We start from the raw sequence: 27,735 nt of genomic DNA on the forward strand, positions 1-27,735 counted from the left end.
CCCATTACTTTATAAAATCTAGAGTACTTTATAGAAACTAAACTTTTACACTTATATCATCAATATATAAACTAATATAATGGTAAAAAACATCTACATATTACTCGAAGGCTTTTCTTTGTAAGCATCATTATGTGTAGCACGTATTTACTGTTTAACGTCCCACTTTAGGAAACTTTCTTATGCCTGTTATTAGAATAAAGAGATGGGCACCTTATCTATGCTTTATTACCTAATCTTGGATCTCTGGAAACCTGATTGGTTCATGTGCTGTTGCTTGACCTTCCTGTCAAAGGTCAGGGGTTATGTTAAAATAATTATATGAAACTTAGTGCTTGAGAGAATGATGTGGAGGCAGATGTGCTTTTTTATTATGATTCTTAGACCTGTACCAAAACCAAGACTATCCGTTACGTAATCACAGAAAATGTGTTGATTATTTTAATAATAATATACAGCAAAAATTTAAAGGGGCGTATAGTGCTGTGATGAATTGCTCTATGTGTTTTTTAAACCCTGCAAAGTTGTTAAATGCATGGTTAAATTCCGCTCCTAAGCAGTAATTAACTACTAGGAACTACCTGAACAAATTTAGGGAGCCAATGACGTGGCAAATGTGTATAGCTACCAATCAGCAGTTGGTTCCCAGTAGTGCCTTGCTGCTCCTGAGCCTACCTCAGCATCCTTTTTAAGCAAAGAATTCCAAGAGAATTAAAGGGCCATGATACCCAAATGTTTTAACACTTTAAAGGGATGCAGCATAGCTGTAAAAAGCTGACTAGAAAATATCACCTGATCATCTCAATGTAAAAAAGAAAGATATTTTACTTCAAAATGTTCTAAGTATTCACACCCCATTGTAAAGGACTTTAAGCAGCAAATCTGTATGTCTGTCCTGGGACTTGCATGGGAGCGTGCCTCATGCACATGTTATTTTCCTATTTAGTTTAAAGAGGTTTACTATGAAATCTCATGAGATTACAGGCACTGCTGATGCTGATTGTCTGCGCTTCATTTTTTTTTTTTTTTTTTTATCTTCAACTGGGCAGTAACTTAAAGGACTTTTTACACAGCACTTACTCTGGTAAGCTGAGGAAATTGTGAGAGAAAATATATTCCTTTTTTTCTAATGACACGATGAGTCCATGGATCATCATTAATTACTGTTGGGAATATCACTCCTGCCCAGCAGGAGGCGGCAAAGAGCACCACAGCAAAGCTGTTAAATATCACCTCCCTTCCCTCCCACCCCAGTCATTCTCTCTGCCTACGTTAGAGCAAGGAAGTGGTAAAGTTAGGTGTTAGAAAAGATTTTTAAAGCAAGATTTTATTTAAGTAGTGCAAGATTGTGCTGCTTTGTTCTAGGGTGTAGCCGTAGTCCATATCAGTCTCTTCAGTAGAGCAGTGGTGGCTTTAGAGCAATGGGAACTTGTGGGACATAATTCTCACTGCGCCTCCCATATAGTTAATGCTGCCCTAATACTGAAAGCCTGAGTAAGATTACTCAGTCTTTATCTCCTTTTTTCACAGGTCCATGTGAGGGAGAAGACCTCTCAAACCTAGTGAGCTGCCATGCTGCCTGGCAGATTTTTGAGGTAAGTGCTGACTTTATTTCTCCAACATTGGTGTGTCCGGTCCACGGCTTCATCCTTACTTGTGGGATATTCTCTTCCCCTACAGGAAATGGCAAAGAGAGCACCCAGCAAGAGCTGTCCATATAGCCCCCCCTCTGGCTCCGCCCCCCAGTCATTCTCTTTGCCGCTCTGAACAAGTAGCATCTCCACGGGGATGGTAAAGAGTATGTGGTGTTAGTTGTAGTTTTTTTTATTTCTTCTATCAAGAGTTTTATTTTAAAATAGTGCCGGTTTGTACTATTTACTCTACAACAGAAAATGAAGAAGATTTCTGTTAAAGAGGAGTATGATTTTAGCAGTAGTAACTAAAATATGTTGCTGTTCCCACGCAGGACTGTTGAAACCAGAGAACTTCAGTTGGGGGGAACAGTTTGCAGGCTTATCTGCTACAGGTATGATCAGTCATATTTCTAACAAGACATGTTAATGCTAGAAGACTGTCAGTTTTCCCTTAAGGGGTAAGTAAGCCATTTTCTTAGACTCATAACAGATTAAGGCTTATTATTGGGCTCTATACTGGTTGACACTATTGTGGGCTAAATCGATTGATTTATTTCATGTTTTAGAGTGTTGTTGTGGAAGTAAAAGCACTTTTGGGAACGTTTTTATTCGCCTGGCATTTAGACTACTATTTCAGTCAGAAAGGCCCCTTCACTCTGGTATGCAGAGGAAGGAGCCCCCGTTTTCGTGGCTCAATTGCGCAGTTTACTTCCATGGCAGTGCATGCAGCTTCATGTGAGGGGTCCTGTGGCTACAAAAAACGGACTCAGGAAGGTTTATTTCAGTGCTGAATAACTCTCAGGGAAGGTAAAGAGCCGCAGCAAGGCTGTGGCTGTGATTGTAGTGTACTAAAATTGTTAAATTGAACAAATAGCTCCGGTTTGCTCATTTTAAGGGTTAAAGTCTTGAAACTTGGTGTGCAATACTTTCAAGGCATTAGGACTCTGGGGTAAAAATTTTGTAAAAATCGGACATTGCCTTCATTGTTTTTCACAATATCAGAAATAAAGTGTGCCTGTTTATTATTTAAAGGGACAGTAACTCTTTTCTTTAAAAACGCTTTTATTGCATTATTAGCCTGCCAAAGTCTGTCTAACATGTCTATACCCTCAGATGACTTATGTTCTGTGTGTATGAAAGCCAAGGTGGTTCCCCCTGTTAATCTATGCGCAAATTGTGTCATAGCGTCCAAACAAAGTATGGACAGTACTGCCACATTAAATAAGATTGCCCAAGATGATTCTTCTAATGAAGGTAGTGGGGATAGTTCTTCATCCTCTCCTTCTGTGTCAACACCAGTTTTGCCCGCGCAGGCGATACCTAGTACATCTAGCGCGCCAATGCTTGTTACTATGCAACAATTAACAGCAGCAATGGATAATTCTATAGCAAATCTGTTATCCAAACTGCCATCCTACCCTAGAAAGCGTGATAGCTCAATTTTAAATACAGAAGATGAGCAGGTTGGCGCTGAGGACAATTTATCAGTTATACCCTCGCATCAATCTGAATTGGCAGTGAGGGAGGGTCTGTCTGAGGGGGAAATTTCTGATTCAGGAAACGTTTCTCAGCAGGCAGACACTGATGTCGTAACATTTAAATTTAAGTTAGAACATCTCCGCGCCCTGCTTAAGGAGGTCCTAACTACTCTCGATGACTGTGATTCTTTGGTAATTCCAGAGAAATTGTGCAAGATGGACAAATTCTTAGAGGTCCCAGTGCACGCTGATGCCTTTCCGATACCCAAGCAGGTGGCGGACATAGTGACTAAGGAGTGGGAAAAGCCAGGTATACCTTTTGTTCCACCTCCTATATTCAAGAAAATGTTCCCCATTGTTGACCCCAGAAGGGACGCATGGCAAACGGTTCCTAAGGTTGAGGGGGCAGTGTCAACGTTAGCTAAGCGCACAACTATTCCTATTGAGGACAGTTGCGCTTTTAAAGATCCTATGGATAAAAAATTGGAAGGATTGCTAAAAAAGATATTTGTTCAACAAGGTTTCCTTCTTCAACAAATCTCGTGCATTATTCCTGTCACCACGGCAGCGTATTTTTGGTTCGAGGAACTAGAAAATTCGCTCCATAAGGAGACTCCATATGAGGAAGTCATGGACAGAATTCACGCACTAAAGTTGGCTAATTCCTTTATTTTGGATGCCGCTTTCCAATTGGCTAAGTTAGCGGCGAAAAATTCAGGTTTTGCAATTGTGGCGCGCAGAGCGCTTTGGCTAAAATCCTTTTCGGCAGATGTGTCGTCCAAGAATAAATTGCTTAATATTCCTTTCAAGGGTAAGACCCTTTTCGGGCCGTAATTGAAAGAGATTATTTCAGATGTTACTGGTGGAAAGGGACATGCCCTCCCACAGGATAGGCCTTTCAAGGCTAAGAACAAAGCTAATTTTCGTTCGTTTCGCAATTTCAGGAACGGACCGAATCCTAACTCTGCGGCCTCCAGACAAGAAGGCAACTCTTCCCAGCCTAAACCAGCATGGAAACCATTGCAAGGCTGGAACAAGGGTAAACAGGCCAAGAAGCCTGCTGCTGCTACCAAGACAGCATGAAGGGGTAGCCCCCGATCCAGGACCGGATCTAGTAGGGGGCAGACTTTCTCTCTTTGCTCAGGCTTGGGCAAGAGACGTTCCGGATCCCTGGGCACTAGAAATAGTCTCTCAGGGGTATCTTCTAGAATTCAAGGAACTTCCTCCAAGGGGAAGGTTCCACATGTCTCGCTTATCTTCAGACCAGATAAAGAGACAGGCATTCTTACATTGCGTAGGAGACCTATTAAAAATGGGAGTGATAAACCCAGTTCCAACAGCGGAACAAGGTCTGGGTTTTTACTCGAATCTGTTTGTAGTTGCCAAAAAAGAGGGAACTTTCAGACCAATTCTGGATCTAAAAATCCTAAACAAATTCCTCAGAGTTCCATCATTCAAAATGGAAACCATTCGGACAATTTTACCAACGATCCAGGAGGGTCAATATATGACTACTGTGGACTTAAAGGATGCGTACCTGCATATTCCTATCCACAAAGATCATCATCAGTTCCTGAGGTTCGCCTTTATGGACAAACATTACCAGTTCGTGGCTCTTCCGTTCGGTTTAGCCACTGCTCCCAGAATTTTCCCAAAGGTGCTAGGGTCCCTTCTAGCGGTTCTAAGACGAGGGGCTTTGCTGTAGCACCTTATCTAGACGACATTCTAATCCAAGCGTCGTCTCTTTCCAAAGCAAAGGCTCATACAGACATTGTTCTAGCCTTTCTCAGATCTCACGGGTGGAAGGTGAACGTAGAAAAGAGTTCTCTGTCCCCGTCAATAAGAGTTCCCTTTTTGGGAACAATAATAGATTCTTTAGAAATGAAGATCTTCCTGACAGAGGTCAGAAAGTTAAAGCTTCTAAACGCTTGTCAAGTTCTTCACTCTATTCTGCAGCCTTCCATAGCTCAGTGCATGGAAGTAGTAGGATTGATGGTTGCAGCAATGGACATAGTTCCTTTTGCTCGAATTCATCTAAGACCATTACAACTGTGCATGCTCAATCAGTGGAATGGGGACTATGCAGACTTGTCTCCCCAGATTCAAGTAGACCAGGTAACCAGGGATTCTCTCCGCTGGGGGTTGTCTCACGATCACCTGTCTCAGGGAATGAGTTTCCGCAGACCAGAGTGGGTCATTGTCACGACCGACGCCAGTCTCTTAGGCTGGGGTGCGGTCTGGGAATCTCTGAAAGCTCAAGGTCTATGGTCTCAAGAAGAGTCTCTTCCGATAAACATTTTAGAACTGAGAGCGATATTCAATGCGCTCCTGGCGTGGCCTCACCTAGCAAAGGCCAAATTCATAAGGTTCCAGTCGGACAACATGACTGTAGCGTACATCAATCATCATGGGGGGAACAAAGAGTTCCTTAGCGATGAGAGAGGTATCCAAGATCATCAAATGGGCGGAGGATCACTCCTGCCACCTATCCGCAATTCACATCCCAGGAGTGGACAACTGGGAGGTGGATTATTTGAGTCGCCAGACTTTTCATCCGGGGGAGTGGGAACTCCACCCGGAGGTTTTTGCCCAGTTAACTCAACTATGGGGCATTCCAGATATGGATCTGATGGCGTCTCGACAGAACGCCAAGGTTCCTCGATACGGATCCCGATCCAGGGACTCCAAAGCGACACTGGTGGATGCATTAGTGGCGCCTTGGTCGTTCAACCTAGCTTATGTGTTTCCACCGTTCCCTCTCCTTCCCAGGCTTGTAGCCAGGATCAAACAGGAGCAGGCCTCGGTGATTCTAATAGCCCCTGCGTGGCCACGCAGGACTTGGTATGCAGACCTGGTGAATATGTCATCGGCTCCACCATGGAAGCTACCTTTGAGGCAGGATCTTCTAGTACAAGGTCTGTTCGAACATCCAAAAATATATTCTTTGGTGTGAATCCAAGGGATTCCCTTGGAGTAGAATTAAAATCCCTAGGATACTTTGCTTTCTCCAAGAAGGTCTGGATAAAGGTTTGTCAGCTAGTTCCTTAAAAGGACAGATATCTGCTTTGTCTGTTTTGTTACACAAACGTCTGGCAGCAGTGCCAGATGTACAGGCGTTTGTACAGGCGTTAGTTAGAATCAAGCCTGTTTACAGACCCATGACTCCTCCTTGGAGTCTAAATTTAGTTCTTTCAGTTCTTCAGGGGGTTCCGTTTGAACCAATGCATTCCATAGATATTAAGTTACTATCTTGGAAAGTTCAGTTTTTGGTTGCTATTTCTTCTGCTAGAAGAGTTTCTGAATTATCTGCTTTGCAGTGTACTTCTCCCTATCTGGTATTCCATACAGATAAGGTTGTTTTACGTACCAAGCCTGGTTTTCTTCCAAAGGTCGTTTCCAACAGGAATATTAACCAGGAAATTGTTGTTCCTTCTCTGTGTCCGAATCCAGTTTCAAAGAAGGAGCGCTTGTTACACAATCTAGATGTGGTCTGTGCTTTAAAGTTCTATTTAGAGGCAACAAAGGATTTCAGACAGACATCATCCTTGTTTGTTGTGTATTCTGATAAGAGGAGAGGACAGAAAGCTACTGCTACCTCTCTTTCTTTTTGGCTGAAAAGCATCATCCGATTGGCTTACGAGACTGCCGGACGGCAGCCTCCTGAACGAATTACAGCTCATTCTACTAGAGCTGTGGCTTCCACATGGGCTTTCAAGAACGAGGCTTCTGTTGATCAGATCTGTAAGGCAGCGACTTGGTCTTCTCTGCATACTTTTGCCAAATTTTACAAATTCGATACTTATGCTTCTTCGGAGGCTATTTTTGGGAGAAAGGTTTTGCAAGCCGTGGTGCCTTCCGTTTAGGTAACCTGGTTTGCTCCCTCCCTTCATCCGTGTCCTAAAGCTTTGGTATTGGTTCCCACAAGTAAGGATGAAGCCGTGGACCGGACACACCAATGTTGGAGAAAACAGAATTTATGTTTACCTGATAAATTTCTTTCTCCTACGGTGTGTCCGGTCCACGGCCCGCCCTGGTTGTTAATCAGGTTTGATGAATTTCTTTCTTTATACACTACAGTCACCACGGCACCCTATGGTTTCTCCTTTTTCTCCTAACCGTCGATTGAATGACTGGGGGGGCGGAGCCAGAGGGGGGGCTATATGGACAGCTCTTGCTGGGTGCTCTCTTTGCCATTTCCTGTAGGGGAAGAGAATATCCCACAAGTAAGGATGAAGCCGTGGACCGGACACACCGTTGGAGAAAGAAATTTATTCGGTAAACATAAATTCTGTTTTTTCTGGGTACAACAGGAAAAAGTGGGTACTTTATTCACTATGGGACACACAGTTTTTCTCCTATATGTTAAGGGGAACATGTTATGGCAGGCACTGGGGCTGAGTAATGTTAGAAAAAAGGCTCATGTTATGTGGTTTCACTTCTTCCGGCGGCTTGACTTTATATTATGCCGACCGGGAGGTAACTTTTTTTTATACGCCCACGATGGGCGGGGCTAACTGAGGCAGCGGTTTACTGTTGCGCGCCATTTTTCCCTGCATTCACTGTGACCGGATAACAATCTCCCTGGAAAGCGCAAAAGTTTTAAAACTGCGCTTTTAGGACCAGACGCTGTTGTTTGCTGTTTTGCGAGTTCCGGATCTTTTACTAGAGAGTTTCTTTCCGTATTCAGCAGGGCAGGTAGGCACCTCAGCAAAGCTAAGCTGGGGTGTACAGGTTGTTAATAGTACTTGCATAACCCTATTTAGTTACTTACTGCAGAATATAAAAAGGTTACGTTTTAAAATTTAAAGTGACAGTAACTTTTTTTGTCTTTGCATTTTTATTAAAATTTAAAGGTACAGTCAAGTAAAAAAATTTTTTCATGATTTAAATAGGGCATGTAAACAACTTTCCAATTTACTTGTATTGCCAATTGCTAAACCTAGGAGGCTCATATGCTAATTTCTTAGTCCTTAATGGCCGCCTCTAATCTGAAAACATTTTGACAGTTTTTCATCACTAGAGGGCGTTAGTTCAGGTGTTTCACATAGATAACATTGAGCTTAGGCACGTGAAGCTCCTAGGAGTCAGCACTGATTGGCTAAAAATGCAAGTCTGTCAAAAGAACTGAAATAAGGGGGCAGTTTGTAGAGGCTTAGATACAAGGTAATCACAGAAGTAAAAAACATAATTTATGCTTACCTGATAAATTTATTTCTCTTGTAGTGTGTTCAGTCCACGGGTCATCCATTACTTATGGGATATATTCTCCTCCCCAACAGGAAGTTGCAAGAGGATCACCCAAGCAGAGCTGCTATATAGCTCCTCCCCTCACATGTCATATCCAGTCATTCGACCGAAACAAGACGAGAAAGGAGAAACTATAGGGTGCAGTGGTGACTGGAGTTATAATTTAAAATTTCGAACCTGCCTTAAAAAAGACAGGGCGGGCCGTGGACTGAACACACTACAAAAGAAATAAATTTATCAGGTAAGCATAAATTATGTTTTCTCTTGTTAAGTGTGTTCAGTCCATGGGTCATCCATTACTTATGGGATACCAATACCAAAGCTAAAGTACACGGATGATGGGAGGGACAAGGCAGGAACATTAAACAGAAGGAACCACTGCCTGAAGAACCTTTCTCCCAAAAACAGCCTCCGAAGAAGCAAAAGTGTCAAATTTGTAAAATTTGGAAAAAGTATGAAGTGAAGACCAAGTTGCAGCCTTGCAAATCTGTTCAACAGAGGCCTCATTCTTAAAGGCCCAGGTGGAAGCCACAGCTCTAGTGGAATGAGCTGTAATTCTTTCAGGAGGCTGCTGTCCAGCAGTCTCATAGGCTAAACGTATTATGCTACGAAGCCAAAAAGAGAGAGAGGTAGCCGAAGCCTTTTGACCTCTCCTCTGTCCAGAGTAAACGACAAACGGAGAAGAAGTTTGCCGAAAATCTTTAGTTGCCTGTAAGTAGAACTTCAGGGCACGGACCACGTCTAGATTATGCAAAAGACGTTCCTTCTTTGAAGAAGGATTAGGACATAATGATGGAACAACAATCTCTTGATTGATATTCCTGTTAGAAACAACCTTAGGTAAAAACCCAGGTTTAGTACGCAGGACTACCTTGTCTGAATGAAAGATCAGATAAGGAGAATCACAATGTAAGGCAGATAACTCAGAAACTCTTCGAGCCGAGGAAATAGCCATCAAAAACAGAACTTTCCAAGATAAAAGTTTAATATCAATGGAATGAAGGGGTTCAAACGGAACACCCTGAAGAACTTGAAGAACCAAGTTTAAGCTCCACGGAGGAGCAACAGTCTTAAACACAGGCTTAATCCTAGTCAAAGCCTGACAAAAAGCCTGGACGTCTGGATTCTCTGCCAGACGCTTGTGTAAAAGAATAGACAGAGCAGAAATCTGTCCCTTTAGTGAACTAGCGGATAAACCCTTTTCTAAACCCTCTTGTAGAAAAGACAATATCCTAGGAATCCTAACCTTACTCCATGAGTAACTCTTGGATTCACACCAATATAAATATTTACGCCATATCTTATGGTAAATTTTTCTGGTCACAGGTTTCCGAGCCTGTATTAATGTATCAATAACCGACTCCGAGAAACCACGCTTCGATAGAATAAAGCGTTCAATCTCCATGCAGTTAGCCTCAGCGAAATTAGGTTTGGATGGTTGAAAGGACCCTGAATTAGAAGGTCCTGCCTCAGAGGCAGAGACCATGGTGGACAGGACGACATGTCCACTAGGTCTGCATACCAGGTCCTGCGTGGCCACGCAGGCGCTATCAGAATCACCGATGCTCTCTCCTGTTTGATCTTGGCAATCAGTCGAGGCAGTAACGGAAACAGTGGAAACACATAAGCCATGTTGAAAACCCACGGGGCTGCTAGTGTATCTATCAGCACCGCTCCCGGGTCCCTGGACCTGGATCCGTAGCACGGAAGCTTGGCGTTCTGGCGAGATGCCATGAGATCCAGTTCCGGTTCGCCCTAACGAAGAATCAATTGAGCAAATATCTCCGGATGAAGTTTCCACTCCCCCGGATGAAAGGTCTGGCGACTTAGAAAGTCCGCCTCCCAGTTCTCCACGCCTGGGATGTAGATCGCTGACAGGTGGCAAGAGTGAGACTCTGCCCAGCGAATTATCTTTGAGACTTCTAACATCGCTAGGGAACTCCTGGTTCCTCCTTGATGATTGATGTAAGCTACAGTCGTGATGTTGTCCGACTGAAACCTGATGAACCTCAGTGTTGCTAACTGAGGCCAAGCTAGAAGAGCATTGAATATTGCTCTTAATTCCAGAATGTTTATTGGAAGGAGTTTCTCCTCCTGAGTCCACGACCCCTGAGCCTTTAGGGAGTTCCAGACTGCGCCCCAGCCTAGTAGGCTGGCATCTGTTGTTACAATCATCCAATCTGGTCTGCGAAAGGTCATTCCTTTGGACAGATGAACCCGAGACAACCACCAGAGAAGAGAATCTCTGGTCTCCTGGTCCAGATTCAGTAAAGGGGACAGATCTGAGTAATCCCCATTCCACTGACTTAGCATGCATAATTGCAGCGGTCTGAGATGCAGGCGCGCAAATGGCACTGTCCATTGCCGCGACCATTAAGCCGATTACTTCCATGCACTGAGCTACTGATGGGCTTGGAATGGAATGAAGAACACGGCAAGCATTTAGAATTTTTGATAACCTCGACTCCGTCAGGTAAATCTTCATCTCTACAGAATCTATAAGAGTCCCTAGGAAGGGAACCCTTGTGAGTGGAAACAGAGAACTCTTTTCCATGTTCACTTTCCACCCATGCGACCTCAGAAATGCTAGAACTATCTCTGTATGAGACTTTGCATTTTGAAAACTTGACGCTTGTATCAGAATATCGTCTAGGTACGGAGCCACCGCTATGCCTCGCGGTCTTAGTACCGCCAGAAGCGAGCCCAGAACCTTTGTAAAAATTCTCGGAGCCGTAGCTAACCCGAAGGGAAGAGCTACAAACTGGTAATGCCTGTCTAGAAAGGCAAACCTTAGGTACCGATAATGATCTTTGTGAATCGGTATGTGAAGGTAGGCATCCTTTAAGTCCACTGTGGTCATATACTGACCCTCTTTGATCATGGGTAGGATGGTTCGAATGGTTTCCATCTTGAACGATGGAACCCTTAGGAATTTGTTTAAGATCTTTAGGTCTAAGATTGGCCTGAAGGTTCCCTCTTTTTTGGGAACCACAAACAGATTTGAGTAAAAACCTTGCCCTTGTTCCGTTCGCGGAACTGGGTGGATCACTCCCATCACTAAGAGGTGTTGTACACATTGTAGAAATGCCTCTTTCTTTACTAGGTTTGTTGATAACCTTGACAGATGAAACCTCCCTTGTGGAGGAAAAGTTTTGAAGTCCAGAAGGTATCCCTGAGATATGATCTCCAACGTCCAGGGATCCTGGACATCTCTTGCCCAAGCCTGGGCGAAGAGAGAAAGTCTGCCCCCCACTAGATCCGTCTCCGGAAAGGGGGCCCTGTCTTCATGCTTGCCCTTGTTCCATGACTGGTTGCCTTTCCAACCCTGTCTGTAACGAGCAGTAGTTCCTTCCTGTTTTGGAGCGGAGGAAGTTAGTTCTGCTCCTGCCTTGAAATTACGAAAGGCACGAAAATTAGACTGTTTGGCCTTTGATTTGGCCCTGTCCTGAGGAAGGGTGTGGCCCTTACCTCCAGTAATGTCAGCAATAATTTCCTTCAAGCCGGGCCCGAATAAGGTCTGCCCTTTGAAAGGAATATTAAGAAGTTTAGATTTAGAAGTCACATCTGCTGACCAGGATTTAAGCCATAGCGCTCTGCCCGCCTGGATGGCGAATCCGGAATTCTTAGCCGTAAGTTTGGTTAAATGCACTACGGCATCCGAAACAAACACATTAGCTAGCTTAAGCGTTCTAAGCCTTCTCAAAGTCTCATCCAATGGTGCTGTGCGAATCGCCTCTTCCAGAGACTCAAACCAGAATGCCGCTGCAGCAGTGACAGGCGCAAATGCATGCAAGGGGCTGTAATATGAAACCTTGTTGAACAAACATTTTCTTAAGGTAACCCTCTAATTTTTTATCCATTGGATCTGAGAAAGCACAACTATCCTCCACCGGGATAGTGGTACGCTTGGCTAAAGTAGAAACTGCTCCCTCCACCTTAGGGACCGTCTGCCATAAGTCTCGTGTGGCGGCGTCTATAGGGAACATTTTTCTAAATATCGGAGGAGGGGAAAAGGGCACACCAGGTCTATCCCACTCCTTGCTAATAATCTCTGTAAGCCTTTTCGGTATAGGAAAAACGTCAGTACACACCGGTACCGCATAGTATCTATCCAGCCTACATAATTTCTCTGGGATTGCCACCGTGTCACAATAATTCAGAGCCGCTAACACCTCCCCTAGCAACACGCGGAGGTTCTCAAGCTTAAATTTGAAATTTCTGAATCCGGTCTCCCCGAATCAGAACCGTCACCCACAGAATGAAGCTCTCCGTCCTCATGTTCTGCAAATTGTGACGCAGTATCAGACATGGCTCTCGTGTCATCGGCGCGCTCTGTCCTTAACCCAGAGCTATCGCGCTTGCCTCTTAACTCGGGCATATTAGATAATACTTCTTTCATAACATTAGCCATATCATGTAAAGTGATTTGTAAGGGCCTTGATGAACCTGGCGCCACAATCTCACGCACCCCCTGAGCGGGAGTCGAAGGTACTGACACGTGAGGAGAGTTAGACGGCATAACTTCCCCCTCGTTGTCTGGTGATAATTTCTTTACCGGTAAAGACTGACTTTTATTTAAAGTAACATCAATACAATTGGTACACATATTTCTATTGGGCTCCACATCGGCTTTTAAACATAATGAACAAGCAGATTCCTCTGTATCAGACATGTTTAAACAGACTAGCAATGAAGCTAGCAAGCTTGGAAATTACTTTCAATAAGTTTACAAGCAATATAAAAAACGCTGCAGCGCTTTTTAAAAAACACAGTTGAATAACAATGAACTAATTCAGTTATAGCAAACAATTTTTAATAGTAAATGTATTAAATTAGCAGAGGATTGCACCAATTAGCAAAAGGATGATTAACCCCTCAATACCCAAAAACGGATAATCAATTTAAGATTTAACGCTTTAATCACAGTCAAACACACTGTCACAGGTCTGCTGTGACTGATTACCTCCCTCAAAAATGAATTTTGAAGACCCCTGAGCTCTCTAGAGACGTCCTGGATCAAGGAGGAAGAAAGCAGGAAGACTGTGCTAGAATTTTAACTGCGCAACAAGGCGCTAAAAAAGGCCCCTCCCACTCATATTACAACAGTGGGAGACCTGATATAACGGTTTCTATGCAGAAATATACATTAGCCATATGGAAAAAAATCATGCCCAAAAAGATTTATCACCAAAGTACCTCACAAAACGAATAACATGCCAGTAAACGTTTTAAAAACAAAACTTTTTCAATGTCATGCAAAGTTATTACTAAGCCTGCTACCAGTCGCTTCTACTGCAGTTAAGGCTTATACATTATTTCAGTATTAACAGTATTTTCTCAGTCAAATTCTAGTCCCTAGAAAATAACTCAACTGCGCATACATTTATCAGCCTGATACCAGTCGCTACTACTGCATTTAAGGCTGTACTTACATCATATGGGTAACAGCAGTGTTTTCTTAGTCAATTCCATTCCCAGAAAATATGGTACTGCACATACCTCATTTGCGGGGGACCCCGCATGCTATTCCCATTATCTGAAGCTACCCCACTCCTCAGAATGTGCGAGAACAGCCAGTGGATCTTAGTTACGTCTGCTAAGATCATAGAAAACGCAGGCAGATTCTTCTTCTAATGCTGCCTGAGAAACAAACAGCACACTCCGGTGCCATTTAAAATAACAAACTTTTGATTGAAGAAATAAACTAAGTTTAAAAACACCACAGACCTCTAACAACGACCTATCTTTAGTTGGGTTGCAAGAGAATGACTGGTTATGACATGTGAGGGGAGGAGCTATATAGCAGCTCTGCTTGGGTGATCCTCTTGCAACTTCCTGTTGGGGAGGAGAATATATCCCATAAGTAATGGATGACCCGTGGACTGAACACACTTAACAAGAGAAAGTATATTATTATAACTGTGTTGTTTATGCAAAGTTGAGGAATGGGTAATAAAGGGATTATCTTTATTTTTAAACAACAAAAATTCTGGTGTTTACTGTCCCTTTAAGTATTTTTTTGTGTTAATTTGTTACATTGTGAGTCAGAATGGACCAAGATGCCTTGCAAAATGCTTGTTATTGCTAATGTGGAACCACCTATCCCTTCTGTTCCTTATGTTTTGAGAGAACTTTAAATTACAAGGATAGATTTTTTTTTTCTGAGCCAACATTGTCTAAGGCGGATGCGTTTTAGGTGCCTAACGACAATGTTCAATATATACCGCAGCTTTGTCCTAAAATTTTATCGCCCACTCATACAGTGCCCTGCGCTTCCTCTGTAACTCCACCTGGAGTAACATTGCAAGACATAGCTTCCCTCATGCCCTCTGCGGTCTCTGATGCGTTGTCTGCTTTTCCCATGCTGCAGGGAAAGCGCAAGAGGAAAAGTAAACATTCAGTAAGTGAGGTTGCTGACGCTGTTGTTGCTATTTTGAATGACCCCTCCCAGAAGCCTGAGGAGGAGGATACTTCGGTAGCATCTGAAGATGAAATCTCGGACTCGGACAGTGTAATTCCTCCTACTGATTCTGAAGTTGTATCCTTCAGGTTTCAGCTAGAACAACTCCGTCTGTTACTCAAGGAGGTTTTAGCTACACTGGATGACAGCGACACCATGGTCGTTGTCAATCCTAAAAAGTCAAGTAAGCTACATAATAGCTAGGGAGGTACACCAATAATGATTATGTGGATTAATATAATTATAAATCTGATCAATTGACAAACTGACAGACAAGTTATGATATTGTTTAAAATGAGTTAATATAACAGATTAGTTAAAAAACAACAAATACATTTTACTCATCATGAAAAAACTTATTCCATCAAATCTATTTAATAAAATCTATTCAATATATTTAATATACATAAAAAATATAATGTGGAGGACGTCTCCTCACGACCTCTGTTAATGTTAAAAATTGCTAACGGTTCCAATTTTTTGAATCCATATGAATTTTTAATACAAGCTCTACTACGAATCATCTAACAATAAGAACAAACATTTGCATTGAGAACAAACATTTGCATTGAACGCAATTTTGAACACTTTAAAGCCTTTGGTCTGCAGACTGTCGCAAGTGTTGCAAATATATTGAATCTCTATATAGGATTCTTTGCATTATTTTGATACATCACTATATATATATATGTAACAAGGTGGTTTCATACAAATCAAGTAGCAATTTTTAACATTAACAGAGGTCGTGAGGAGACGTCCTCCACATTATATTTTTTATGTATATTAAATATATTGAATAGATTTGATGGAATAAGTTTTATCATGATGAATAAAATATATTTGTTGTTTTTTTAACTAATCTGTTATATTAACTCATTTTAAACAATATCATGACTTGTCTGTCAGTTTAATATAGGTAAAAAGTGGATGTGTCAGGGAGCTCAGTAAAACAGTTTAAGCCTGCCCACTGTTCACACTCCTCACAAAGTGTGAAAAAGTTGAAAAGACTGAAAGGAAAGATTGTGGGTGGCGCCAGTGAAGGCTAACTGTGAGAGTAATTGATTTATGGTGGGGAATATGTCTAAAAGTGTGAGTCACAATTTCCAAAAAATATAAAAGTATATATATAAATCACAACTATACCTATTGTAAAAAGAGATTATTTATAATATTACCAAACTAATTCAGCTCTAAGGACAATAAAAAATAATCCTAAAAAACAAGTTATTTAAATAAATCGATAATATTTTATTTTAATACATAGACTAGTCAAAACATTAGGATATTTAGAGTAGAATTGCACCGGTGCCCCTAAAATAATTAGTATTAAAAAATCTAATAGAACAATAATTCCTAAAAAACAATTCCTAAAACACAATATAATATACTTATTCCTAAAACACAATTTATTATACTTATCAAACAATCTAAAATAAAGAACATAAGATGAGAGGTGATTCGTGTGATGCAGGTTAGTGGAAGTATAATACAGATACCAGCTGTCAAAGTCCCTTTTAGTAACCTTGCAGCGATAACATTAGTCAGATTCTGATTTACTCCTATTCCGGATAAGTGTAATAAAGTTGCAACTTAAGATATTTTTCCAATTTGTTACATCAAATTAGCCCGGGCTGATCTTTTTCAGTATTGATGCGTGTAAGATAAATCTAGTATGCTGAATCTGGGTCTCAGCGATATTGGCAAGCTTTTGTATTTTCAGTTCTTACTCACCAAATATCCCCTCAGTGTAGCACAGTCTGGTTTCACTGTTGTATAACCGCCAGGCTATCTCACCAACAGTTGGACTTTCCTTCTTAATTTGCGACAAATACCGATCAGCAGTTTCTTCGCTTTAATACTTGAAAATCCTCAAAGGGTATAACGATCCGTTTGCAGAAGTGCGCGCACTTATTTTGAAATTGCCGCTCCTACCGTTCAACCAATCTGTCTTCCTTTTGTTTGCACAGATCCTGGCTTCTTGGTATACGGTTCTGGGAGCACAATGATGGTACATACAGGCTCTCAATCAGCCTCTCCTTGCTTTGCACAAAGCTCACAGCTGCTTTCGATAGCTGTCAGCGTGAAGCCGGGGCGTGGCTACCATTGTCAGTTTGTCAATTGATCAGATTTATAATTATATTAATCCACATAATCATTATTGGTGTACCTCCCTAGCTATTCAGTACCCAGTACAGATAAGCGCTGTTTATCCCTTTGTCTAAATACTAGTTGAGAATAGTTTGTGAGAATATTCTTTCTAACAGCTCACAGGGTGGTCAGTTTGGTGCTTTCCTTTTCCTCTTTTCAAACAAGTGAGCTACATAAGTATTTTAATGTACCTTCCATGGTGGAAGTTTTTCCTGTACCAGATCGAGCTACTGAGATTATTGCTAAGGAATGGGATAGTCTGGGTATCCCTTTTTCTCCATCCTCTGTATTTAAAAAGATGTTTCCTATAGCAGATTCCATCAAGGAATCTTGGCAAACGGTACCCAAAGTGGAAGGGGCAATTTCCACGCTAGCCAAGAGATCTACTTTTCCTATAGAGGATAGTTGCTCTTTTAAGGATCCTATGGATAAGAAGTTAGAGGATATGTACACCAGGGTTTACAATGACAACCCGCGGTTTGTATTACTACTGTCACTATTGTGGCAGCATACTGATTGATGCATTGTCTGTATCTATTAAAAACAGACATTTCCCTTGAAGAAATCCAGGATAGGATAAAGGCCCTTAAGTTGGCCAACTCCTTTACTACGGATGCTTCCCTTCAGGTTATTTAGCTGGGAGCTAAGATTTCAGTTTTTGCCATACTGGCCCGTAGAGCTTTATGGTTAAGATCTTGGTCTGCGGATGTGTCATCTAAGTCTATACAATTTTGGTGATTCCTTACAAAGGAAAAACTTTGTTTGGGCCGGGGTTGACGGAAATAAGTGCTGGCATCATGGGAGGAAAGGGACTTTTCCTACCTCAGGATAAGAGAAATAATCAAAAGGGATGTCAGAGTAATTTTCGTTCCTTTACGAAATTTCAAGGGAAAGCCTTCCACTTCCTCCTCCAAGCAGGAGCAGTCCAAGCCTTCCTGGAGTCCCAATCAGTCTTGGAACATGTGAAAACAATCCAAGAAGCCTGCTATTGCATCAAAATCAGCATGAGGGGTCTGCCCCCGATCCGGGACCGGATCTTGTAGGGAGCAGACTTTCATTCTTCGTTCAGACTTGGGTACGAGATGTTCAGGATCCCTGGGCAGTTGACATCCTGTCCCAGGGATACAAACTAGAGTCAAGACCTTTCCTCCCAGGGGCAGTTTTCTGCTTTCAAGATTATCTGTAGACCAGACACAGAGAGAGGCGTTCTTACACTGTGTTCCAGACCTCTCCGACCTGGGAGTGATAGTTCCTGTTAAAATGCAGGAACGAGGTCCGGGGTTCTATTCCAATCTGTTCGCGGTTCCCAAAAAGGTAACCTTCAGACCGATTTTAGATCTCAAGAGTCTAAACAAATTCCTCAGAGTGCCGTCCTTCAAGATAGAAACTATTCTTTCCATTCTTCCTTTGGTCCAGGAGGGTCAATTTATGACAACGGTGGATTTAAAGACGCGTACCTGCATGTTCCCCTACACAGGGACCATCACAAGTTTCTAAGGTTTACTTTTCTAGTCAAGCCCTTTCAGTTTGTGGCTCTTCCATTCGGTCTTACCACAGTTACCAGAATTTCATCAAAGGTCCTGGGATCCCTGCTAGCGGCGCATTGCAGTGGCACCTTATCTGAACGACATTCTAGTTCAGGCGTCTTCCTTTCAACAAGCAAGATCTCACACGGAAATGTTATCTTTCCTGCGGTCTCATGGATGGAAAGTAAATTTGGAAGAGAGTTCCTTAGTTCCAAATACAAAGGTGATTTTCTTGTGAACCATAATAGATTCCTTATCAATGAAGATTTTTCTGACAGGAGTCAGGAAATCAAAGATTTTCGATTCTTGCCTAGCACTTCAGTCCTCTCCTCGGCTATCAGTGGCTCAGTGCATGGAGGTAATCGGGCTGATGGTAGCGGCAATGGACATCATCCTGGTTGTCCGTTTAAATCTCAGACCTCTGCAGTTAAGCATGCACAGGCAGTGGAGCAGGAGGCAAGGGATTCTCTATTTTGGGGTTTGTCTCTGGATCATCTCTTCCAGGGAACCTGCTTTCGCAGAACCTCTTGGGTGATGGTGACAACAGATGCCAGCCTTCTGGGAGGCTCTCTAAAGACTCAGAGAACAGGGACTCTGTCGGAGTCGGTTCTTCCCATAAACATTCTGGAACTGAGAGCAATCTTCAATGCTCTCCTGGCCTGGTCTCAGTTAACTTCGGCCCGGTTCTTCAGGTTCCAGTTGGACAATTTAGCCTCAGTGGTTTACATCAACCATTAGGGAGGAACTCGGAGTTCCTTGGCCATGATAGAGGTAGCCAAGATCATTCAGTGGGCAGAGACCCACAATTGCTGTCTGTCGGTGATCCACATTCCAGGAGTGGACAACTGGGTGGCGGACTTCCTGAGCAGGCAGACCTTTCGCCTGGGGGAGTGGGAGCTCCATCCGGAAGTGTTTTCCGGCCTGATTCTCAAATGGGGTCAGCCGGAATTGCATCTCATGGCATCTCGGCAGAATGCCAAGCTCCCGAGTTACGGGTCGAGGTCAAGGTACCCTCAGGCGGTACTGAGAGACGCTCTAGCGGTACCTTGGAATTTCAGTCTTGCATACCTATTTTCTCTGTTCGCTTTTTTTCCTCAGGTCATTGCTCGAATCAAGCAGGAGAGGGCGTTGGTGATCCTCATTTCACCCGCGTGGCCGCGCAGGATTTGGTATGCAGACCTGGTGGACATGTCTTCTCTTCCACCTTGGAGACTTCAGTTGGGGAAGGACCTTCTATTTCAAGGGGCCTTCCTTCATACAAATCTAGTTTCTCAGAATCTGACTGCTTGGAGATTGAACGCTTAATTTTATCCAAGCGTGGATTTTTGGATTCAGTCATTGAGACCATGATTCAGGCTCGTAAACCTGTGACAAGAAAGATTTACCATATGATATCTATAGCGGTGTGAATCCAAAGGCTACTCTTGGAGTAGAGTTAGGATTCCTATAATTCTGTTTTTTCTCCAAGAAGGTTTGGAGAAGCGTTTATTGGCAAGTTCCCTAAAGGGTCAAATATCTGCCTTATCTATTTTGTTACATAAGCGTCTGGGGATGTCCCAGACGTGCAATCGTTTTGTCAGGCCTTGGTCAGGCTCAGACCTGTTTTCAAACCAGTTACTCCTTCCTGGAGTCTTAATTTAGTTCTTATGGTCCTTCAAGGGGCTCCGTTGGAGCCTATGCGTTCCTTAGATATTAAGTTATTTTGAGAAGTTTTGTTTCTTGTTGCTAATCTTCTGCTCGTAGAGTGTCAGAGCTCTCGGCATTACAGTATGAGTACCCTTACCTTATTTTTCATTTAGATAAGGTGGCTTTATGTTCTAAATTAGGGTTTCTCCCTAAAGTAGTTTCAGACCAGAACATTAATCAGAAGATTGTTGTTCCTTCCTTGTGTCCTAATCCTTCGTCTCAGGAGGAATGACTTCTACACAATCTGGACGTGGTACGTGCACTAAAATTCTGTTTACAGGCGTCTAAGGATTTTCGTCAGTCTTCTATTTAACGTAAGGGACAGAAAGCTACGGCTGCTTCTCTTTCTTTGTGGCTGAAGAGTATCATTTGCTTTGCCTATGAAACTGCTGGACAGCAGCCTCCTGAGGGAGTAACTGCTCATTCTACGACGGTTGTTTCCTCTTCCTGGGCATTCAAAGATGAAGCCTCTATGGAACAGGTTTGCAAGGCTGCAACCTGGTCCTCTCTTCACACTTTTTCAAACTTCTATAAATTTGACTCTTTTGCCTCGGCTGAGGCCGCTTTTGGGAGAAAGGTTCTTCAAGCAGTGGTGCCTTCTGTTTAGGTTTCCTGTCTTGTCCCTACCTTATCATCTGTGTACTCTAGCTTGTGTATTGATTCCCAACAGTAATTAATGATGATCCGTGGACTCATTGTGTCATTAGAGTCCACGGCCCGCCCTGTTATTTAGACAGGTTTTTAGTATGTTATAAACTTCAGACACCTCTGCACCTTGTTGCTTCCTTTCTCTCCTTTACTTCGGTCGAATGACTGGGGTAGGAGGGAAGGGAGGTGATATTTAACAGCTTTGCTGTGGTGCTCTTTGCCGCCTCCTGCTGGGCATGAGTGATATTCCCAACAGTAATTAATGATGATCCATGGACTCATCGTGTCAAGAAATAAATAAATTTTCTTTCATGTAATTAGCAAGAGTCCATGAGCTAGTGACGTATGGGATATACATTCCTACCAGGAGGGGCAAAGTTTCCCAAACCTCAAAATGCCTATAAATACACCCCTCACCACACCCACAATTCAGTTTTACAAACTTTGCCTCCGATGGAGGTGGTGAAGTAAGTTTGTGCTAGATTCTACGTTGATATGCGCTCCGCAGCAAGTTGGAGCCCGGTTTTCCTCTCAGCGTGCAGTGAATGTCAGAGGGATGTGAGGAGAGTATTGCCTATTTGAATGCAGTGATCTCCTTCTACGGGGTCTATTTCATAGGTTCTCTGTTATCGGTCGTAGAGATTCATCTCTTACCTCCCTTTTCAGATCGACGATATACTCTTATATATACCATTACCTCTGCTGATTCTCGTTTCAGTACTGGTTTGGCTATCTGCTATATGTAGATGAGTGTCCTGGGGTAAGTAAGTCTTATTTTCTGTGACACTCCAAGCTATGGTTGGGCACTTTGTTTATAAAGTTCTAAATATATGTATTCAAACATTTATTTGCCTTGACTCAGAATGTTCAACTTTCCTTATTTTCAGACAGTCAGTTTCATATTTGGGATAATGCATTTTGATTTGACCATTTTTTCTTACCTTAAAATTTGACTTTTTCCCTGTGGGCTGTTAGGCTCGCGGGGGCTGAAAATGCTTCATTTTATTGCGTCATTCTTGGCGCCGACTTTTTTGGCGCAAAAATTCTATTTCCGTTTCCGGCGTCATACGTGTCGCCGGAAGTTGCGTCATTCTTTGACGTTATTTCGCGCCAAAAATGTCGGCGTTCCGGATGTGGCGTCATTTTTGGCGCCAAAAAGCATTTAGGCGCCAAATAATGTGGGCGTCTTATTTGGCGCGAAAAAATATGGGCGTCGCTTTTGTCTCCACATTATTTAAGTCTCATTTTTTATTGCTTCTGGTTGCTAGAAGCTTGTTCTTTGGCATTTTTTCCCATTCCTGAAACTGTCATTTAAGGAATTTGATCAATTTTGCTTTATATGTTGTTTTTTCTCTTACATATTGCAAGATGTCTCACGTTGCATCTGAGCCAGAAGATACTACAGGAAAATCGCTGTCAAGTGCTGAATCTACCAAAGCTAAGTGTATCTGCTGTAATCTTTTGGTAGCTATTTCTCCAGCTGTTGTTTGTATTGATTGTCATGACAAACTTGTTAAAGCAGATAATATTTCCTTTAGTAAAGTACCATTGCCTGTTGCAGTTCCCTCAACATCTAAGGTGCAGAATGTTCCTGATAATATAAGAGATTTTGTTTCTGAATCCATAAAGAAGGCTATGTCTGTTATTTCTCCTTCTAGTAAACGTAAAAAATCTTTTAAAACTTCTCTCCCTACAGATGAATTTTTAAATGAACATCATCATTCTGATTCTGATGACTCCTCTGGTTCAGAGGATTCTGTCTCTGAGGTTGATGCTGATAAATCTTCATATTTATTTAAAATGGAATTTATTCGTTCTTTACTTAAAGAAGTTCTAATTGCTTTAGAAATAGAGGATTCTGGTCCTCTTGATACTAATTCTAAACGTTTAGATAAGGTATTTAAAGCTCCTGTGGTTATTCCAGAAGTTTTTCCTGTTCCTAATGCTATTTCTGCAGTAATTTCCAAAGAATGGGATAAATTGGGTAATTCATTTACTCCTTCTAAACGTTTTAAGCATTTATATCCTGTGCCGTCTGACAGATTAGAATTTTGGGACAAAATCCCTAAAGTTGATGGGGCTATTTCTACCCTTGCTAAACGTACTACTATTCCTACGTCAGATGGTACTTCGTTTAAGGATCCTCTAGATAGGAAAATTGAGTCCTTTCTAAGAAAAGCTTATCTGTGTTCAGGTAATCTTCTTAGACCTGCTATATCTTTGGCTGATGTTGCTGCAGCTTCAACTTTTTGGTTGGAAACTTTAGCGCAACAAGTAACACATCGTGATTCTCATGACATTATTATTCTTCTTCAGCATGCTAATAATTTTATCTGTGATGCCATTTTTGATATTATCAGAGTTGATGTCAGGTTTATGTCTCTAGCTATTTTAGCTAGAAGAGCTTTATGGCTTAAAACTTGGAATGCTGATATGGCTTCTAAATCAACTTTACTTTCTATTTCTTTCCAGGGTAACAAATTATTTGGTTCTCAGTTGGATTCCATCATTTCAACTGTTACTGGTGGGAAAGGAACTTTTTTACCACAGGATAAAAAATCTAAAGGTAAAAGCAGAGCTAATAATCGTTTTCGTTCCTTTCGTTTCAACAAAGAACAAAAGCCTGATCCTTCATCCTCAGGAGCAGTTTCAGTTTGGAAACCATCTCCAGTCTGGAATAAATCCAAGCCAGCTAGAAAGGCAAAGCCTGCTTCTAAGTCCACATGAAGGTGCGGCCCTCATTCCAGCTCAGCTGGTAGGGGGCAGGTTACGTTTTTTCAAGGAAATTTGGATCAATTCTGTTCACAATCTTTGGATTCAGAACATTGTTTCAGAAGGGTACAGAATTGGTTTCAAGATAAGACCTCCTGCAAAGAGATTTTTTCTTTCCCGTGTCCCAGTAAATCCAGTAAAAGCTCAAGCATTTCTGAAATGTGTTTCAGATCTAGAGTTGACTGGAGTAATTATGCCAGTTCCAGTTCAGGAACAGGGGATGGGGTTTTATTCAAATCTCTTCATTGTACCAAAGAAGGAGAATTCCTTCAGACCAGTTCTGGATCTAAAAATATTGAATCGTTATGTAAGGATACCAACGTTCAAAATGGTAACTGTAAGGACTATCTTGCCTTTTGTTCAGCAAGGGAATTATATGTCCACAATAGATTTACAGGATGCATATCTGCATATTCCGATTCATCCAGATCATTTTCAGTTCCTGAGATTCTCTTTTCTGGACAAGCATTACCAGTTTGTGGCTCTGCCGTTTGGCCTAGCTACAGCTCCAAGAATTTTTACAAAGGTTCTCGGTGCCCTTCTGTCTGTAATCAGAGAACAGGGTATTGTGGTATTTCCTTATTTGGACGATATCTTGGTACTTGCTCAGTCTTTACATTTAGCAGAATCTCATACGAATCGACTTGTGTTGTTTCTTCAAGATCATGGTTGGAGGATCAATTTACCAAAAAGTTCTTTGATTCCTCAGACAAGGGTAACCTTTCTGGGTTTCCAGATGGATTCAGTGTCCATGACTCTGTCTTTAACAGACAAGAGACGTCTAAAATTGATTGCAGCTTGTCGAAACCTTCAGTCACAATCATTCCCTTCGGTAGCCTTATGCATGGAAATTCTAGGTCTTATGACTGCTGCATCGGACGCGATCCCCTTTGCTCGTTTTCACATGCGACCTCTTCAGCTCTGTATGCTGAAGCAATGGTGCAAGGATTACACGAAGATATCTCAAACAATATCTTTAAAACCGATTGTTCGGCACTCTCTAACATGGTGGACAGATCACCATCGTTTAATTCAGGGGGCTTCTTTTGTGCTTCCGACCTGGACTGTAATTTCAACAGATGCAAGTCTCACGGGTTGGGGAGCTGTGTGGGGATCTCTGACGGCACAGGGAGTTTGGGAATCTCAGGAGGTGAGATTACCTATCAATATCTTGGAACTCCGTGCAATTTTCAGAGCTCTTCAGTTTTGGCCTCTTCTGAAGAGAGAATCGTTCATTTGTTTTCAGACAGACAATGTTACAACTGTGGCATACATCAATCATCAAGGAGGGACTCACAGTCCTCTGGCTATGAAAGAAGTATCTCAAATTTTGGTTTGGGCGGAATCCAGCTCCTGTCTAATCTCTGCGGTTCATATCCCAGGTGTAGACAATTGGGAAGCGGATTATCTCAGTCGCCAAACGTTGCATCCGGGCGAATGGTCTCTTCACCCAGAGGTATTTCTTCAGATTGTTCAAATGTGGGAACTTCCAGAAATAGATCTGATGGCGTCCCATCTAAACAAGAAACTTCCCAGGTATCTGTCCAGATCCCGGGATCCTCAGGCGGAGGCAGTGGATGCATTATCACTTCCTTGGAAGTATCATCCTGCCTATATCTTTCCGCCTCTAGTTCTTCTTCCAAGAGTGATCTCCAAGATTCTGAAGGAATGCTCGTTTGTTCTGCTGGTAGCTCCAGCATGGCCTCACAGGTTTTGGTATGCGGATCTTGTCCGGATGGCTTCTTGCCAACCGTGGACTCTTCCGTTAAGACCAGACCTTCTGTCACAAGGTCCTTTTTTCCATCAGGATCTGAAATCCTTAAATTTAAAGGTATGGAGATTGAACGCTTGATTCTTGGTCAAAGAGGTTTCTCTGACTCCGTGATTAATACTATGTTACAGGCTCGTAAATCTGTATCTCGAGAGATATATTATAGAGTCTGGAAGACTTATATTTCTTGGTGTCTTTCTCATCATTTTTCTTGGCATTCTTTTAGAATACCGAGAATTTTACAGTTTCTTCAGGATGGTTTAGATAAGGGTTTGTCCGCAAGTTCTTTGAAAGGACAAATCTCTGCTCTTTCTGTTCTTTTTCACAGAAAGATTGCTATTCTTCCTGATATTCATTGTTTTGTACAAGCTTTGGTTCGTATAAAACCTGTCATTAAGTCAATTTCTCCTCCTTGGAGTTTGAATTTGGTTCTGGGAGCTCTTCAAGCTCCTCCGTTTGAACCTATGCATTCATTGGACATTAAATTACTTTCTTGGAAAGTTTTGTTCCTTTTGGCCATCTCTTCTGCCAGAAGAGTTTCTGAATTATCTGCTCTTTCTTGTGAGTCTCCTTTTCTGATTTTTCATCAGGATAAGGCGGTGTTGCGAACTTCTTTTGAATTTTTACCTAAAGTTGTGAATTCCAACAACATTAGTAGAGAAATTGTGGTTCCTTCATTATGTCCTAATCCTAAGAATTCTAAGGAGAAATCATTGCATTCTTTGGATGTTGTTAGAGCTTTGAAATATTATGTTGAAGCTACGAAGTCTTTCCGTAAGACTTCTAGTCTATTTGTTATCTTTTCCGGTTCTAGAAAAGGCCAGAAAGCTTCTGCCATTTCTTTGGCATCTTGGTTGAAATCTTTAATTCATCTTGCCTATGTTGAGTCGGGTAAAACTCCGCCTCAGAGAATTACAGCTCATTCTACTAGGTCAGTATCTACTTCCTGGGCGTTTAGGAATGAAGCTTCGGTTGACCAGATCTGCAAAGCAGCAACTTGGTCCTCTTTGCATACTTTTACTAAATTCTACCATTTTGATGTATTTTCTTCTTCTGAAGCAGTTTTTGGTAGAAAAGTACTTCAGGCAGCGGTTTCAGTTTGAATCTTCTGCTTATGTTTTTCGTTAAACTTTATTTTGGGTGTGGATTATTTTCAGCAGGAATTGGCTGTCTTTATTTTATCCCTCCCTCTCTAGTGACTCTTGTGTGGAAAGATCCACATCTTGGGTAGTCATTATCCCATACGTCACTAGCTCATGGACTCTTGCTAATTACATGAAAGAAAACATAATTTATGTAAGAACTTACCTGATAAATTCATTTCTTTCATATTAGCAAGAGTCCATGAGGCCCGCCCTTTTTTTGTGGTGGTTATGATTTTGTATAAAGCACAATTATTCCAATTCCTTATTTTATATGCTTTCGCACTTTTTTATCACCCCACTTCTTGGCTATTCGTTAAACTGAATTGTGGGTGTGGTGAGGGGTGTATTTATAGGCATTTTGAGGTTTGGGAAACTTTGCCCCTCCTGGTAGGAATGTATATCCCATACGTCACTAGCTCATGGACTCTTGCTAATATGAAAGAAATGAATTTATCAGGTAAGTTCTTACATAAATTATGTTTTATCAGGTAAGCATAATTTTTTGTTTTTTTACATAGAGATGCTCATGTGATATTTTACTGTCAGCTTTTTACAGTTATGCTGCATCACTTTGTTGATTTAGCATATGAGTATTTGAGTATTATGTCCCTTAAAGGGACACTGAACCCAAATATTTTCTTTTGTAAATTAGATTGAGCATGCAATTTTTAGCAACTTTCTAACTTACTCCTATTATCAAATTTTCTTCATTCTCTTGGTATCTTTATTTGAAAAGCAAGAATGTAAGTTTAGATGCTGGCCCATTTTTGGTGAACAACCTGGGTTGTTCTTGCTGATTGGTGGATAAATTCAGGCACCTATTAACGAATGCTGTCCACAGCGCTGAACCAAAAATTGGCTGGCTCCTTAGCTTAGATGCCTTCTTTTTTTTTTTTAACAACGATAGCAAGAGAATGAAGAAAATTTGATAATAGGAGTAAATTAGAAAGTTGCTTAAAATTGCATGCTCTATCTGAATCACGAAAGAAAAAAATTTGGGTTCAGTGTCCCTTTAAAGTAAATGGATATTTTTATATTTTTAAATGCATTGTTTTTGCATGATTTACCAGAATCATAAAAGGATATAATTTTGACTTTCATTTCCCTTTAACAGTTTTACAATTTATTTTAGTTCTAAAATAATTTTGTAAAAAAATCCCTAAAATTGAAGCATGCATTTGTCCCATGTCTTAGCCAATAGAGGCATTTTTTTTTCTAGT

At 41.7% G+C, this 27,735-nt stretch overlaps 1 protein-coding gene across 2 annotated transcripts in view; it reads left to right on the top strand.

Annotated features, from left to right (window-relative positions):
• Nucleotides 1–27,735, top strand: part of CAMSAP1 (calmodulin regulated spectrin associated protein 1) — a 139,479-nt gene that overhangs the window by 57,269 nt on the left and 54,475 nt on the right. The window lies entirely within an intron of this gene.

This window comes from Bombina bombina, chromosome 12 (assembly GCF_027579735.1).
Source record: "Bombina bombina isolate aBomBom1 chromosome 12, aBomBom1.pri, whole genome shotgun sequence".
In the NCBI taxonomy this organism is placed as follows: Eukaryota; Metazoa; Chordata; class Amphibia; order Anura; family Bombinatoridae; genus Bombina; species Bombina bombina.